This window comes from Zingiber officinale, chromosome 4A, assembly GCF_018446385.1.
Source record: "Zingiber officinale cultivar Zhangliang chromosome 4A, Zo_v1.1, whole genome shotgun sequence".
NCBI classification, from domain to species: Eukaryota; Viridiplantae; Streptophyta; class Magnoliopsida; order Zingiberales; family Zingiberaceae; genus Zingiber; species Zingiber officinale.
Window position 1 is genome coordinate 90783933 of NC_055992.1, and position 17586 is coordinate 90801518.

At 36.9% G+C, this 17586-nt stretch overlaps 1 long non-coding RNA gene across 1 annotated transcript; it reads right to left on the reverse strand.

Annotated features, from left to right (window-relative positions):
- Positions 1-3172: 3172 nt before the first annotated feature.
- LOC121970142 lies at positions 3173-5586 on the reverse strand. Its single transcript, XR_006108859.1, has 5 exons — positions 5447-5586; positions 5149-5287; positions 4787-4855; positions 3892-3994; positions 3173-3277 (listed from the first exon to the last, which is right to left on the reverse strand). It is a non-coding gene; the product is annotated as an uncharacterized LOC121970142 (long non-coding RNA).
- Between the last annotated feature and the right edge of the window lie 12000 nt (positions 5587-17586).

A 17586-nucleotide genomic window follows, 5' to 3' on the forward strand; every position in this document is an offset into this window, starting at 1 on the left:
ATTTCTTTCCTTGTTGAAGCTTAGTTTAAGTTTTATTTATGCTTGGTTAATTGTTTAGTGTTTAAGTGCTAAATTAGGTTTACATCTTGCTTTAGATCAGATTTATTTGAGTCTCATAATTTCATCCTTAGTTTGATGTGTGTTGATGGATTTATCACAACGTAGTGTGACAATGCGTAATGATTTGTTCATTGGCACATAGTTATGTTTCACTCTTGCTTTAGATTAATTTCTTTACTGTTGTGTTTACTTTTGTTATATTTAGATTTAAAGTTTAAATCCCCCCATTTCCATTTTTATATCGAAAACCCCAAAAATAGGAATAAAAAGATAATCCTAAATTACATTCTACCGTTGGTTCCTCGGATCGATCCTGGGCTCGTTACTACAACATTATTGTTTAATTAAGGGGTTCAGTGGAAAATACATTTGTACAATTTGATTAGCGGATGTGACAGATTCGCCTTTACCAAATTTTGGCGCCGTTGCCGGGGAAAAAATATACAAAGTTTAGTAATTTTAGGATTGTTGTTTTGATTGCTTTCATGATTATATATTCATGTGTTGATTTTATTTGTTCCTAAGTCTTCTGATTTTATTTGCTAGTGTTTCAGTGTAAGACAGGAAATTCATGTGACCATGGATCCATATCATCAGTATTTTGGAGATGGGATGGAGAATTATTTTTATCAGCCTCAGACTCAGTTCTATCAGTCCTACCTACCTATGGAGCAACAGAATAGGTATGAGGATGCACAAGAACAAATTGAAGAATCAATGTGGAAATGCAATGAAGTTATGCAACAAATGAGAGAGCATCAAGAGCAACAATTTGCAAGGATACAGAATATTCAGAGTCAGTTAGATAAGATTGCATCATCCATTAATCAGTTACAAAAACAAAGAGCCAGTGAAGAGGTGGATTGTGGAGATCTTGTCAGGCCTGACACTACTTCTATTTCTTCACAACAATTTTCTAGTTTTATTTGTGATGATGTAGTTGTTCAGATTTCTGATTCTACTAATAGTGTTGCTTTAGATGATGTGAATGATGCAGGTCTTGTTGCAGAAGATAATTTATGTGTAGGGGAATGCTTGTTGGAAGCATTACCTCAAGAATCACCAAGAATAGAAGATGATGTAAGTGTAGGGACTTGTGCTATGGAGCCAAGCACCCAAGAATCACTACATGAAGTTAAACATTCACCAGAATTAGAGTCTGAGCATTTATTTGAGGAGAAAGAGGTAACAAACACCACTCCAGGTACCTCTCAAGATGACAAGGTGAGTATTTTGTGTAATTTTTCAGAGAATTTTATTGAGGTACCAATTGTTGATTTTATTAGTTGTGATGTAATTCTTGATATATATTTTACCCACACTAATATTCTCCTATTTTCTTTTTACCCCACATGCGTGTGGGAGGTATTTTCTTTTATTGATGTGGAAGGAGAACGTGAGCTTCCGGAGTGGGTATTAAAACTGAACCGCCTACGACCTCCGGAGAGAGTTTTGAAAGGAAAAATGAGTAATAAAAAGGATTTGATTGGAACCATGATTACTCAACTTCCGGGGTGGCTACTACTTCTAAATCTTCTTCAACCACCGGGAATTAAAGGGGAGTTAGTTCCAATTTTGCTTACTCTTGCATTTAAATTCATGCTTTATGTTTAGTTTTTATTTAATAAATTCTTTATACGTTTCTTTAGTTTCATACTTTGCATTTTACTTACATACCTTGCATTTAGTTTGGTATACATAGCATGTCATTTGAATAAAATTCTTCATGGGAATTTTCTAAGTAATGCTTTTAAGATTGTAAAAACTTCTTAAATTTGATCATCAATTTTAGGTCATTTGACATGATTGGATGCTTTTCTTACATGGTATTGGTTAATTTGGTAGAGGATTCCAATTTGATCAATTGAGTTTGATTGCAATAAAAATACCTAGTGAGGTCCACTTTAAACCTAAACACTATTATTTTCTCTTGTGTGGCATGCACTCATAGCAAATTAAACTCTAGAACTTGCTTAGTTTCTTTTCAAAGTCACAATAGCATTTGTGTGCATGGAAATTAAGAATTTTGTCAATTTTGTTTCCCTTCATACTTTCTAATTCCTTTCCTCACAATTTTCTTAAACATTTTCATCTAGCATTTTCATTCTTGATCTACCTTGCTTGTCATTCTTTCATTGGGAGTTTTGGTTGAATTCTTGGTGAGTTGAATCGACTAGATGGACAAAGAATTAAGTGTGGGGGAGGAAATTACATATGTTCAAAGTTCATGAGATTGGGAATTTTGAGATTGGAGTGGAATGTTTTTCTGAATAGGGAAGATGTGAATTGATGGTTCATTAGATTGCATGCTAAACTTAATCATTCCTTGAGTCTTATCATGTCAAGAGCAAGCTACAATTGTTTTAGATTTATAGACTTGATACTATGTTGATACGTTTAAAGCTTTTGGAGACATTTGTGGGAAGAAGAAGTTGATGTGCTAAATCCTGCAAAGATAAGAATGAAGCTGAAATTTGCATGTGCTGCATTGCTTTTAGCAGTCTATTTATCTTGCTGGCACTCATTTATCAAAATGATGAAGTCTGAAACTGTTAGAAGAGTACTATAAGAAAGGAAAGAAGAGTGAACCCTGGAATTTTTAGAGCTGTAAATCTGTAATTTCATGTTGTTATTGGTGAAAATCAATATTTTAAATTGGCCCAATGCATGTGTGTTGAGATTGCAGAGTCAAACTGGAAGAAGCATTGTTGAATTTGAAATGCACTAGAAAAGTGAGTAAGGATTGTATTTGACTATTCTTTGGTTAATGGACTTGGCAGTGAGCTTGGAGTCAAGAGAATAGCAGTTGTAAGGAGGTTCAAAGAGCTGGAAGTTTGCAGAAATGCTAGGAATTTCAGAGAATTGAGCTGATTTTTCTATTATCATTTCGCATTGAAGAATATTTGAATGGTATCAGTCAAGAACAAGAAACAAAGAAGTGAAACAGAATGGAAGCTGAATTTGCAGGTTGCAGAAGCTATGAGACTAAGTTGCAGTTGTGCTAAAGTTTATGAAGGTTGATGCTGTCCAAAATGTAAAAAAAACACAGAAAAGAAAGTGAAATCAAAGAAGCAGAATTCAGTATTTCTGAAGTCTGAAAAGCATGAGTTCTCTGAAATGAATCTGAATTCTTTAACTACAAATCTTTTGGCAGTCAAACCCCATTGAATCCTTGTTGAATTCCTTGCTGAAATGAGAATGTGCTTGCTGATTGTAGCTGAAAATTGTTGAATACAGAAATTTCATTAAACTGAAGAAAGAACCACAGAAAAACAGGAAAAAAATCTGCAGAAACTGCAAGAAAAAAAATCTGAAAGTGGAGTATCAACATGGTTTATTTTGTGCCAATTACAATCTGTGGAGTACCATTTCTCTGTGCAGTTCTCTAAACATGAAGAAATTTAAGCAAGATTCTTATATCTCATTATCAAGTGGTGTTTACTTCTAGAAATGAAAGAGTAAGAAGGAAATCAGTAAAGGACTAAATCTGATTCTGGAATCAGGAATTTAAGTTTGGAATTCGACAGAAATGCAGAATTGTATCAGTTTAGTGTGTCAAGCTTTGATCTATTTCTTGGATTTGGCTCTTCATCTGTGTTGACATGAGGCTGACTTTATGCCACTCTAAGGATGAGTGTCCTTTGCTATCAATATTACTCAGATGTTGTGTGTCAATATGTGATACAATTTTCTGGACAGTGTAAGACTAAGAAAAGCACCTCTTATTTCTATTGCCGACTGAGGTACATCTATAATTCCAAGCATGAGATTGAAATCTGAAACCCAGGATTTTGAGGCAGTTTCATTTCTGAATTTATTTCTTGACATTACCTCTGAAACTGAATTCTGAAACTTAAGTCTGGAAGAGGCTGGAATTTCCAAAAATGAGCTGATTTCTGAAACTGAAGTACAGCAATTGCATGCATTTGGAATCCTGCAATTGGAATAAGTATCAAGAAATGCTGAGGTAGACTGTTATGACTCAAGGCATGAAATTTCAGTGACAACAGCCATAAATAAATCTGATTTCAGAAATTGATGGAATGCAGTAATGCAATTGTGCCAACCTTTCAACACATTTTCTGCTCGGGAACAAGAGATTATATCCAGTTTAGAGATTTTGTAACTAATATTGGCAACATTATTGAAGAAGTGCTGAGTTGTTTCGGATTTTGGAACTCTATCTAATTTGAAACCTAATTTTTATTGCTTGAATGGTGATGCACATTAAGAGCTATATCAGAATTTGAAATAGATTTAGCCCTGCTAGTAGACTCTTGAATCTAATTTCTGGAATTCTGGAATTGTATCAATGAATGCAAAAAAAATCAGAATTCATGTAATTCTGGATTTGTTGAGCTGAGTTACTGATTTTGCTGTTGAACTTGTGAAGCTAAGATTTGTTTCTTTCTCTCGTTGTCATTGATGCTGAGGAAACTGGTCTTTTAATTTGAATAAGCATAACATCTAGGATGAGATCATAGCTTTCCTTCAATAAAGTGTATGTGCTAGACAATAGAAGCATGAGCTGTTGGAATTTAAAATGCAGATGCCAAATGAGATTTCTTGCTTAACTTAGCTCTTGAATTCTGAAACTTGAGTCCAAGGTTCTGATGGAAGAAGAGAATAGAGGAAGAACATACATGCATTCTTGCATTGCTGATACTTAAGTGAAGACACTTAAATTGCTACACTGAATTCTGCTGTAAAGAAATCAGAAACTTACAGGAATGAACCAGCTTTGAATTTCTGCTGAACTGTGCTAGTTTAAAATGCTGAAATGCTGAATTTTGTCCTGCAGTATATCAAAATCGGTATGCAAATTAGTCATTGCTGGAATTTTGTGACTTGGTTCAAGTCTCAATGAATTGAATTAGGAGCTGATTTGAATGAAAGTCAAGTTGATGGTGTATTTCCGGAACATGGAAATAAAGAGCTATGCAGATTGGAATGGCCAGAAATGCAAAAAATGGAATGAACATAGAAGTGAAGAAACAAGGAAACTGAAGTTTGAGTTTTGTAATGCAGGAAATTTTTGAGTTTAAATATGAAATCTGAAACAACCTTCTTGAGATCTTTTGAACCTACCTAATAGAAGCTGTAATGTTCAGACTTTTCAAGTTTCTGTAACTGCTGGAACATTATCAAGTGCTGAAATTGCTGAGTTAAAAAAATTCCAGATTTCAAATGGAATTTGTTCTTGTTCAGTTGTTGTGTCAATATCTTGCTGCAAGTTCTTGACTAGTTAAACACTAAGATGAAATATGGATGAAGAAAGCTGAAAATTACAGCAGTGTATATGTTTGTGCCAAGTTTTATTTGCAAATTTTGAATTGGTGAGGAGTTATGTAAGTTGTTGGTCTTGGATTGTTATTTGATGCTCTACCTTTTTCAAGTTTCTTGAGTGCAAAACTTTGAGTTTTCAAGGGATCAGAGTTCTGATACTAAACCTGGAATCTGAATTTTGGAAACCCTGCTGAAATTGCGATTCTGAAATCCAGAAATTATCAAATTAACAACTTTAGCCTTTCAAATTCTGGAACTGGAGTTTAGAAATCAACTTCAGAATCTAAATATGTTGTAGCTGGAAAAGATTTCAAAGAAGCAGGGGAGTTTCAGGGATTGCTGAAAATTAAGGAGGGCATATGAGTGCTGTGGAGATCAGTGATATCAGCACCATGTGGAGATGAATTAGGAATGGATGAAGCCTGGAAGCTACTGCAGATCTGTTTTGAAGCTGTTTCTAATTCTGAAATTGCAGTTAGCAGGAATTCAATTTCGAGCTGAATTTTATTTTCTGCTATCATTAAGTCTTGAAGAGTATTCAAATGGTGACAGCCATGAACAAAGAAACTGAAGCAATACAAATACTTTAATCAGTAACTTGGGTTCCAATTCCTTGATTTGTTTCAAAATCTTTCTTGAAGAGTAAAATTTCTGTATTTAACAGTTAAGCTGAGTTCTAGTTTGGATATTAAATTTGCTCAAGCTCGAATAAAAGAAATAAATTGAAAGCAGGAATTGAAGAGTGCTGAAGTGAATCAAATTCTACTTCTATGTTAATGAAAATGAATTTCTGACAATCTGTTTGCAGAATTCAGTTTCAAGTTTAGTGACTGCAGAAACTGAATTTTATTCAGTGAAAATTCTGAACAGCTGAATCTGTAACTAAATTCCTGACTACCAAGAAGGAACAAGGGTTTGAATCTTGGTGTCAATTCCACATTTCTGAACAGCAACTTTTAGCTAAAAATTTCTAGAAATCCAAATTCAGAAATCTGCTGGAGGAAGCTGTGATTGATGCATCAATCCTTTATTGCTGTGTGCCAAGTTTTCTGGCTATTTCTGATATGATTATGGACACTAAAGAACAGATTTTTACAGAACTTGCAGAATCTGTGAAAATAGACCCTAGAGCCATATTCTGGAGCTGAGTATGTGAAAAGGTCAGATTTGTTTGACTGAAAAACAGGAAGTAGTTGCTGATTGGAAAAGTTGCAGAATCTGATTTTTATGCTGCAATTCTGTGAATTCTGCTCAATTCAGTTGTACATGTTCAACAGATTAATTTGGAAACAGATTAAGTTTCAACAGATTTCAGATTTTTGATACATAATTTCAACAGAATTGAATTATGTTTCTGTTGACTTGAATTCTGAATTCTAAAATTCCAAATCCATGTGCCAATTCTTTTTGAAATGTCTCAGCAGAGACAACTATGAATTAAGTTTGAATCCTATTAGCCTATTATCAAATACTATCCTTTGATGAGCCAAATTCTTGAGGATTTAAGTTGAAACTAATCAAGCAAGTTGAATTTGTTGAGCTGTTGAAAAGTTGAGCTGTGGATTAACTATCTGTCATGTATAAAATTCAGAATTTCTTCTATACTGGATTTATGGAAATCTGAAGTTGGAATCCTGTTGGTTTTTGCTAGAGCTAAATTAGAAGGAGGAGTTGTGAGTTGTTAGAATTTGAATTCTGCAAATCTGTGCATGCATAACTGATTTCTTGAAGTCAGATTCAACTGGAAACGTTTGATCTTGAAGCTGAAGTTAATTGTATGCCAACTCCAAACTGAGATATTAAGGGACATATGGCCTAACTGATTGGAAATTGAAAATGCAGAATGAACAAAAGTAGAAAAAGAATGCAGATTGCAGTTTGAAGTTGACATTTTGATCTAGAATGGATACAGAATCCATAGAAACATATTATAGAAGCTGCAAGTTCTATAGAAGTCACTGAATTATTGTTCAGTAACAAATGCAATTGCTGGGTTTTACTCGGAGCAGTAAGTGTTCAGTAACAATACAGAAAATTTCAGCAAGTGTGCGCTAAGCTCTTTCTGCAATTCTCTAATCAATGGAAGGATCAAGCAAAGCTAATATGAATGCATTTATAATCTGTTTGACACACAGAATTTAGAAACTTGAAAAAAATCTATAGAAAAGGAAAAATCTGCAGGAATGAATTTGAAGATAAAGTTCAAGAAGGAGTTAATGTTGAAAATCTGTATCAAAATAGGAGGCAGTTAGAAATGCAGGAATTAAATTGCATATCCAGGAATTCAGAGTTATTAAGATGGAATTCTTGTTACTTATTTTCAAAAGATGCAGAAATGAAGAATGTTGTAAGTTGCAGCAGTGAGAAAATTTGACAAGAGATCAGTCCTGTTTAGTGCCAATTTTGTGTGCAGATTCTGACATTTTAGTCTTTAAATCAGTGAGTTGGAATGTGAGAAACTTGTAACTGGAGAACACCACGGAAACAGAATTGAAGATCATAAGAAATAGCTAATGCAGAGGAAGCAGTAAAAAAAATGCAGTTTGAGATTCTGGCATTTTATCAGCAGTTTTTGAATCATAGAGGGACTTAAGTGAAGATCTTGAATTTCTGTTTAGATTTTGATGTGCATTTTGCTCTACAGATGCTAGGATTCTGTAATTTTATTGAAGCTGATCCAGTGAAGAAAATTCTGAATTTGTGAGTTGCAGAAATAGATTTAATTGCTGGTTACAGGGCTGTGATTGATTGATGCTGAATTTCTCCAATGCATTAGAGATGCACATTTTTATTGTATCTGCCATTTACAGAAACTGGAAAACAGAAAGGAAGAAATAAAGGAAAACCTGCAGAAAGAGAACAGTGAGCAGAGTGTTATTGCAATTGGATGGCGTGATGTGTTTCATTGCCCGAGACGGCCAATGTTTTAAGTGTGGGGGAGGGAACTCTTCTCCATGAGGTGATATTGAATTGTTTTAGTTTCAAATTGATGAAATTGGAATGGAAAAACAGTGAAGAAAACAGAGAAAAAAATTGAAGTGGCAAGCAAGAGAGTATCAAGAGTGGAGATAGAGTATCAAGAATTTCGGTTTGCCATCAAATTGAAGGAGAGGTTAGCTTGATCTTTTGAATTGGTGATGACAAATGGTATTTATCTCTTTACACATCAAAATTAGTCAACTCATCAAGTATATTCCTCCAATACTCTTATCTCCTCAATTTTTCACTAAATTCTTTTCTTTTGCCTATTTCATTCATTTCAATTGCTCTTCTTGCTTCCATTTCAATTCTTCATGATAAATTCCTTTTGATTCATGTATGCTATGTTTTATAGTGGTGGAGAAGTAGAATATAAGAAAGCTTATGGTAGTGAAATGTTGTGAGTTGCATTGAGTGAGCTCCACTTATACACATGCTTGAGTGTGAGAGATAGATTAGGTAAATCCCTTGTGAGATTGCAACTTGCTTAATTTTTTCGATTGGATTGAAACTACCATACCTACTGATTATTGTTTGGATTGTATTCATGATTGTTTGTGATCTTTAGATGATCATACTTAAATTCCTTTTTACTATCTTTTAGATATTGCTAGGGAATTTTCTATGGAGATGATTTTGAGTTTTCTTTACTTTCACGGGACGTTCAAGACTAAGTGTGGGGGATTTGATAACCATGATTTTACTGCATTATTTTGATTCATTTATGCATGGTTTTGATGTTATGTTCATAGATAAAATCATGGTTACATCACATTTCATGCATTATGTGTATTTTTGGACTTAATTGCAAATTATATTATTTTTTGTATTATTTGATGCTAATATTTGATTCTTATTTTGTAGGCATCAAAGGATCGTGAATTTGGATCTATTTGGACCGGAATTGGGCTCGAATCGGAATTCAAACGAGAAGATCAAGTTTTGAAGCATTATGGGCCGTTTATCAAGAATAGGAGAGATCTGTACCATCCGTTGAATATCTGGCCGATCCAACCTAATGGGGAGCAGATCTAAGCCATTGATGAAGATCCAGAAGTTTTGATCCAGATCTGAGTTCATCTAGCCATTGATCAAGCCGAATCAAATCTGGACCGTTCATTGAAGACTGGGCAGATCTGGGCCATCCAGTGATGATTTGATCGATCCGACCTACGGGAGGGTAGATCCAGACCCTAGATCAACATCAGTACCTTCGGATCGGATTTTGGATGACTTTTCACCGTTGATCAAGCACCAAATTAATCCCAGCCGTCCGATCAGATCCAGATCTGATTTAAAACAGAAGCTACAGTGCCTTTCTGCTTCGTCGAATCCTCTACGCATAGCAGCTTCGTCCCCGCGGCATTTCTCCGGATTCCGACCCCGATTTCTTCTCCAATCATCTTCTCAAGCTTCTACCTCGGTGATAATCTCTACGGCAGCTCATCCCGATCATCTGGAGGCTCCGATGGGTGTTTCTTCCGGCGAATTTTGCATTTCTGTTCTTCTCTGTTCCAGCGCCGATTTGGAGGTGGTCTTCCAATCGACGACTCCGATTCCCATCAGAGACGCTTGGAGGTGGTCCGCCGGCGTTCCTGAGCTTCATCCGATGCCCATCCGCAATCCACAGTGCTCATTCCGATCCAGAGTTTCAGATTTGCAAATTTTCAGCATTTTCGGCACTTGAGTGGGTTCCGGGATGTTCTTAGCTCGCCGGGGGTGGTCCGTCGGTGTAGTTGAGCACTCCTTGAGCTGATATACCACTGAGATGTTCCATTGAGGTCCGAAATTGGGTGGTCTCGATTTTGGTACTCTTGTGTGACGGCAAGAGTATGAAGTTTGTGAGTTGATTGTGAGAGGATTGGTTTTTATTTCATTTTAGTTCTTTTTCTTACTGTTTTATAGCTTAGACAGATTTCTTTTAATGTTCGTTATATTTTTATGTAAGTAGTTAGCATTTCTTTCCTTGTTGAAGCTTAGTTTAAGTTTTATTTGTGCTTGGTTAATTGTTTAGTGTTTAAGTGCTAAATTAGGTTTACATCTTGCTTTAGATCAGATTTATTTGAGTCTCGTAATTTCATCCTTAGTTTGATGTGTATTGATGGATTTATCACAACGTAGTGTGACAATGCGTAATGATTTGTTCATTGGCACATAGTTATGTTTCACTCTTACTTTAGATTAATTTCTTTACTGCTGTGTTTACTTTTGTTAGATTTAGATTTAAAGTTTAAATCCCCCCATTTCCATTTTTATATCGAAAACCCCAAAAATAGGAATAAAAAGACAATCCTAAATTACATTCTACCGTTGGTTCCTCGGATCGATCCTGGGCTCGTTACTACAACATTATTGTTTAATTAAGGGGTTCAGTGGAAAATACATTTGTACAATTTGATTAGCGGATGTGACAGATTCGCTTATATCAAAATTTGGCGCCGTTGCCGGGGACAGTGAAGAGGAAAGGTTGCGTTGTGGAGGGAGTCGCGTGCCCTAGCCGCGCGTGAGGAGACGCCGCGCGATGAAGAGGAATCTGTGCCGTGCGTGAGGTAAGGGAAGTTTCTTAGTGGATCGGGTTTTGGAAGGAATGAGATTTTGGGTTTGGATTAATGAGAAGATCCGGATCCAATAAGATAAGTGGAATTGGGCTTTTAAAAGTTGGCTTTAAGATTGGGTTTGAATTGAAGCTTTTGGATTGGGTTTGATTGGATTTGGCTCTTCTTGATTCAACTTGGAATGACATGAGCCCTTGGATTATTTGATCCCGATCAACGTCCCAAATTACTCCCCTACAAAACAAGATATATCTTTTAGATAAAATACCAGAAAATATAGGAAAAATTAGATCAATGCTCCAAATAAATCTCAACTCATAAAACATGATATAAATGCGGAATTAAGTATACGAGAGAGTAAAAACGCTAAGTATAAGAGCCAAAATAATACATCAAAATACTAGTTATCAACTCCCCCACACTTATTCTTGCTCGTCTCGAGCAAGTAAATAAAACAAGAAAGATAACTAAAGATGCATTCCCTAGCAATTCTTAATCATACTTAGAAAAATAGTGAAAAGAAAGTTACCTAGAATTGTCCAATTCAAATAACTAAAGCAATCATGGATTCAATTCATACATTAATTAACAAACATGATAACTTCAATCCATAATTAATAAATTGAAAATGATAACGAAATAACCTCACAAGGTAAGTGATGGTGGCTCTCCTCTCATATAAATGCAATAGTGGAGCTCACTCAAGCTACTCATGATAAATGCACTACCATAAGCTTGATTTTCTTCTAATCTCCACCACTATAAACATAAGAGTGCACAATAAAATAATGAAGGCATTATTTATGTAAGAAAAATATAGATCAAAACAAATGATAGTGTAAGAAAAGAAATGAAGAAAATAAAGTAAGGTAATGGTGGAAGACATGAATATAATGGAATGTTACATAGATGAATACAAGTAAACAATGCCCAAAAAGTATCTCATCCAACTTCCAAGCTAGTTCTAAAAACTCAATAAAAATGTGAACAATCTCTACGATAGCTTTTCAATAAACCTTCACTCATGATCCACAATAAAATCTAAATTTTGCTACAATAAAGATTGTCACCAACAAAAAGTTCTACCGCCTTTCACCAATATAATAAAAATGTGAACAATTCCTACTCTAGGATTTCACACTAAAAATCTACACATGATATGCAATAATATCTCAATATCGCTAAAGTAAAAATTGTCACTCACAAAAATTCTACCACAATTAAATAAAAATGACACAACATGTCAAAATATTTTTTTTTCCAATTTTATTTTCTTTTCACTTTTTTTTTCATTTCTGTTTTTTTTTTTTCTGATTTGCTTTTTTTTTCTGATTTGTTTTTTTTCTTTTTTTTTTCCAATTTTTTTGGACTAATCAACAACGCATTGTCACTCTACGCTATGGGGATTTGATAACCATGATTTTACTGCATTATTTTGATTCATTTATGCATGGTTTTGATGTTATGTTCATAGATAAAATCATGGTTACATCACATTTCATGCATTATGTGTATTTTTGGACTTAATTGCAAATTATATTATTTTTGGTATTATTTGATGCTAATATTTGATTCTTATTTTGTAGGCATCAAAGGATCGTGAATTTGGATCTATTTGGACCGGAATTGGGCTCGAATCGGAATTCAAACGAGAAGATCAAGCTTTGAAGCATTATGGGCCGTTTATCAAGAATAGGAGAGATATGTACCATCCGTTGAATATCTGGCCGATCCAACCTAATGGGGAGCAGATCTAAGCCATTGATGAAGATCCAGAAGTTTTGATCCAGATCTGAGTTCATCTAGCCATTGATCAAGCCGAATCAAATCTGGACCGTTCATTGAAGACTGGGCAGATCTGGGTCATCCAGTGATGATTTGATCGATCCGACCTACGAGAGGGTAGATCCAGACCCTAGATCAACATCAGTACCTTCGTATCGGATTTTGGATGACTTTTCACCGTTGATCAAGCACCAAATTAATCCCAGCCGTCCGATCAGATCCAGATCTGATTTAAAACAGAAGCTACAGTGCCTTTCTGCTTCGTCGAATCCTCTATCCTCTACGCACAGCAGCTTCGTCCCCGGCAACGGCATCAATTTGATAGTTGCCCAATTTTGTCGCGAATTGGGTATCAAACAATGAAGTACCAAACCCCTCCTACGCTAATGTAGCATAGGAATGACTCGGGTCGTCCGCCAACGAAAGCAACGATAGGATGGTAAACTTAGGATCGTATATTATTTCTATTTTTTTGGGGGGTTTTTAATATGGAATTGGGGTTTGGGTTTTTGACTCTAAATCTAAGAAATGAAAAGCAGAACAAGAAAGAAACTAATTTAATGCTGGAATGAAATTTAACTAGGTGTCAATAACTAATCCACAACGCATTGTCACTCTACGCTATGGGTTAATCATCAACACGATTAATCTAGGGAATGAAATAGCAAAGCATCAAATGAAATCTAATCTAAATAATGAAAGACAATGCAAATAAAGAAAACTATATCTATCCTAACTAACCATTGAAGATTTTCCTACATCGCATTGTCACACTATGATACAAGATTATCTATCAATGGGTAGAATTAAACTAAGGAATGGAATAACAGAGCATCGAAGTAAACCTAGAGCATTAAAGAAATCTAATCTAACCTAACGGTATTCAAATGAAAACTAGAACTTGATGAAATTGAAAAAGCAAAGTAAAGCAAGAATTAAACAACCCAAAATGCATTATAATAAACCTAACACTTGGTTGAAGCATTTCATCGAACACTTTGTAAGCATGTAACTAATTAAGCATAGTAAGTGCAATTTAAACATGAAAGGTCCAATTAGCTACAAGCATTCAACAATAGAACTTCAACACAAGCAAATTAACAAAATTAACATAATTAAACTAAGAAAATCTAAACTAATCCAACCACATTCACACTTCTTCTTCCGATTCCAACAACTATCTTCGTCGTCACACGAAGACCCGGCTCCGGAACCCCCAAGAACCAGTGAACAGTAGCACTCTGATGGACTTGCTGCTAGCTTCGACACCGACGAGGATGAACGGATCTTCCAACAGAGAACCCTCGGTTGGAAATGACTGGAAACGGTGGAATACCAGTTGCCGCCTCCTCCTTGCTCCACCGCTTGAACCCCAAGAAGCGGAGCTGCCAAAAGAAGGTCGGACAATGGAGATCACACCGGAGAACCCCTCCGGTGAGGTGAAGATGATCGGAGTCGCTGTCGAAAACCTGCTGCCCGCCGAGAAGAATGCCGCTGTCGCTCGCCGATTGAAATCTAGAAGAGGAATATGGGCTGTGGCTAGCCGGCCGGCTGCAGTGAAGAGAAGAAAGAGCCGCCGGCCGGAGAGAAGGAAGAGGAAAGGTTGCGCTGTGGAGGGAGTCGCGTGCCCTAGCCGCGCGTGAGGAGACGCCGCGCGATGAAGAGGAATCTGTGCCGTGCATGAGGTAAGGGAAGTTTCTTAGTGGATCGGGTTTTGGAAGGAATGAGATTTTGGGTTTGGATTAATGAGAAGATCCGGATCCAATAAGATAAGTGGAATTGGGCTTTTAAAAGTGGGCTTTAAGATTGGGTTTGAATTGAAGCTTTTGGATTGGGTTTGATTGGATTTGGCTCTTCTTGATTCAACTTGGAATAACATGAGCCCTTGGATTATTTGATCCCGATCAACGTCCCAAATTACTCCCCTACAAAACAAGATATATCTTTTAGATAAAATACCAGAAAATATAGGAAAAATTAGATCAATGCTCCAAATAAATCTCAACTCATAAAACATGATATAAATGCGGAATTAAGTATACGAGAGAGTAAAAACACTAAGTATAAGAGCCAAAATAATACATCAAAATACTAGTTATCAACCCCCTTTACAAAACTTGTGGTCAACCCCTTTAGAGAAGATGGTGGCCGACCCCTTGGCTTGGTCACCAAGCCTTGGGCCAGCCCTCCTCTTGGAAACCAAGATGGGCTTTATATGAGTGGATTTAAGGCTTCATTGAGGCTACGACAGGGACCTAGAGGAGAAATTTGTCTTGACCTTCCGACGAGCTTGAGTATCCCGTGTTCGCCCCGAACACACAACTCAAGTTCATCAATAATAACTCATTCCACTAGAGAGTTATTATTGCACTACCGCACTAATCCCAAATTACATTATGGGCTCCTTCTTATCATGAGTGTGTTAGTCTCCATGTATTTAAGATATCGAATGCCCACTAATTAATTGAGTTACTGACAACTCATTTTAATTAATGTTTTAATCCAAGAGTAGTACCACTCAACCTTATTGTCATGTCGAACTAAGTCCACCTACAGGGTTTAACATGACAATCCTTATAAGCTCCTCTTCGGGACATTCTCAACCTAGATTACTAGGACACAGTTTCCTTCTATAATCAACAACACACACTATAAGTATTATCATTTCCCAACTTTTCGGGCCTATTGATTTATCGAGCTAAATCTCACCTTTTGATAAGTTAAAAAAATAAATACTAAATATATATGCTTGTTATTATATTAGGATTAAGAGTACACACTTCCATAATAACTAAGGTCTAGTTCTTTTATTAAGTCAGTATAAAAAAACTTACCTAAAATGGTCCTACTCAATACACTTAAAGTGTACTAGTGTAATTTATTAGTAAAGATAAACTAATACCTAATTACACTACGACTATTCCAATGGTTTGTTCCTTTCCATCTTAGTCGTGAGCAACTGTTTATAATTTATAAAGAACTAATAACATGATCTTCTGTGTGTGACATCATACACCATGTTATCTACAATATAAATTAATTGAACAACTACACTTAACAAATAAATGTAGACATTTGACCAATGTGATTCTTTTATTTCAAAAAATAAATGTTTACAAAAGCTAGGCTTTTAGTATATACTCTAACAATCACTATGGATTTTGTGGTGGGATTGCCTAGGACACGACGAGGCCACGACACGATTTGGGTAGTCATTAATCGATTAACCAAATCTGCACACTTCTTAGCGATTCGGAAGACTGATTCTCTGGATCAATTGATAGAGCTATATTGTCAGGAGATTATCAGATTGCATGGTGTTCCATTGAGTATTATATCGGATAGAGACCCATGGTTCACGTCTCAGTTCTAGCAGAGTCTGCAGCTAGGCCTTGGGTACTCAGCTCCGTTTCAGCACAGTTTTTCATCTGTAGACAGATAGACAGTCAGAGCGGACCATTCAGACTCTAGAGGACTTGCTGAGGTCTTGTATTATGAATTTTGGAGGCAGTTGGGAGGACCACTTGCCATTGGTAGAGTTCACCTACAATAACAACTATCATTCGGCTATCCAAATAGCACCATTTGAAGCGTTGTATGGTAGGCCTTGTCGGACACCCACCCTCTGGGAGGAGGTTGGGGAGGCCCAGCTGTTAGAACCTCATAGTGTTGAACTCCGTGGTTGTTTTGATGTGATCAACCAAGTTGGTTAGGTCTTGCTTTGTGTTTGACCCCTGTGTCTGAGTGTGCAGGAGCTTAGGAGCGCAGAAAGTCGAGCGGAAGACGCAGCTAGCGAGAAGGATGGCACGGGAAGGGAGCCGACTAGCTCGGTGCATCCGAAAGACGAGAGAGCTGCGGAAGAGTACACCGGTGGGCGAGAAGAATGTACGTGGCATTCGAGGGGCGTTAAGCCGGGAGGAAGACTGCTCGAGGAGAAGGCCAGAAATTGGGTTCGGGTGAGCCCTATTTCGGTTGGCCAGAATCACCCAAAAGAACGGGACTTTGGAAGATGAAGCAAAGAAGCAAGTAAGATGGAAAAAGCTGCCAGTCAGCTTGGAGGTGCCTCCATCAGGCTTGGAGGCGCCTCCAGCTTGAAGGCGCCTTCAATGCCTGTTGGAGGTGCCTCGGACCTGGCAAAAGTGAATGTTGGCTTTTTGGATAAAGTTTTATCCACTCTCTCGATGGAGGCGCCTTGGACCCCTATTGGAGGTGCCTCGGACATCCGAGATAGGATTTCCAGAGGCTATATAAAGGCCTCTGGAACTAGGAATTAGAAATCAACTGTTCCATCAACTCTGTAATCAATTCCTAGCAATAGTTCTGAGCTGTAAGAGTGTAAAAGGCTTCTCCGCCTTCAGAGAAGGAGATTTTTCTACTGCGCGCTTTTCATCGCCCTGGATTAACAACCTTCTTGATTATAACTAGGTTAACTCCCGAGTCTCTAGATTTATTGTTTTAGTTCTTTTATTATTATTGCTATTGCTTTTATTTCGAGTTGAAAAATCTGAGGAGGGTAGTTTTAATTTGTGCAGGCAATTCACCCCCCTCTTGCCGGCCTCCGTTGCACTAACAAATGGTATCAGAGCTAGACCGCCTCAGAAGGACTAACCGCCGACTGAAGCACAACGATCAAGACGATGGCCGGAGCGAATATTCATCCCCCGAAGTTCGATGGAGACTTCGCGACGTGGAAACGCCGGATGGAGGTATTTTTCAAAACAGAATTTGACATTTGCTTAATTATGAAATATGGCTTTGTAGTTCCAAAATATAAAGAAGAAAACACGTGGAGCAAGAAGGAGCAAGCCGACTTCGTCGCCAATGGAAAGGCTGAGTTTCACCTGCTCAGCATGCTGCCACCACAAGAGCTAAGTCGAATCGGAAGCTACGACTCCGCGAAAGACCTCTGGGACAAATTCTT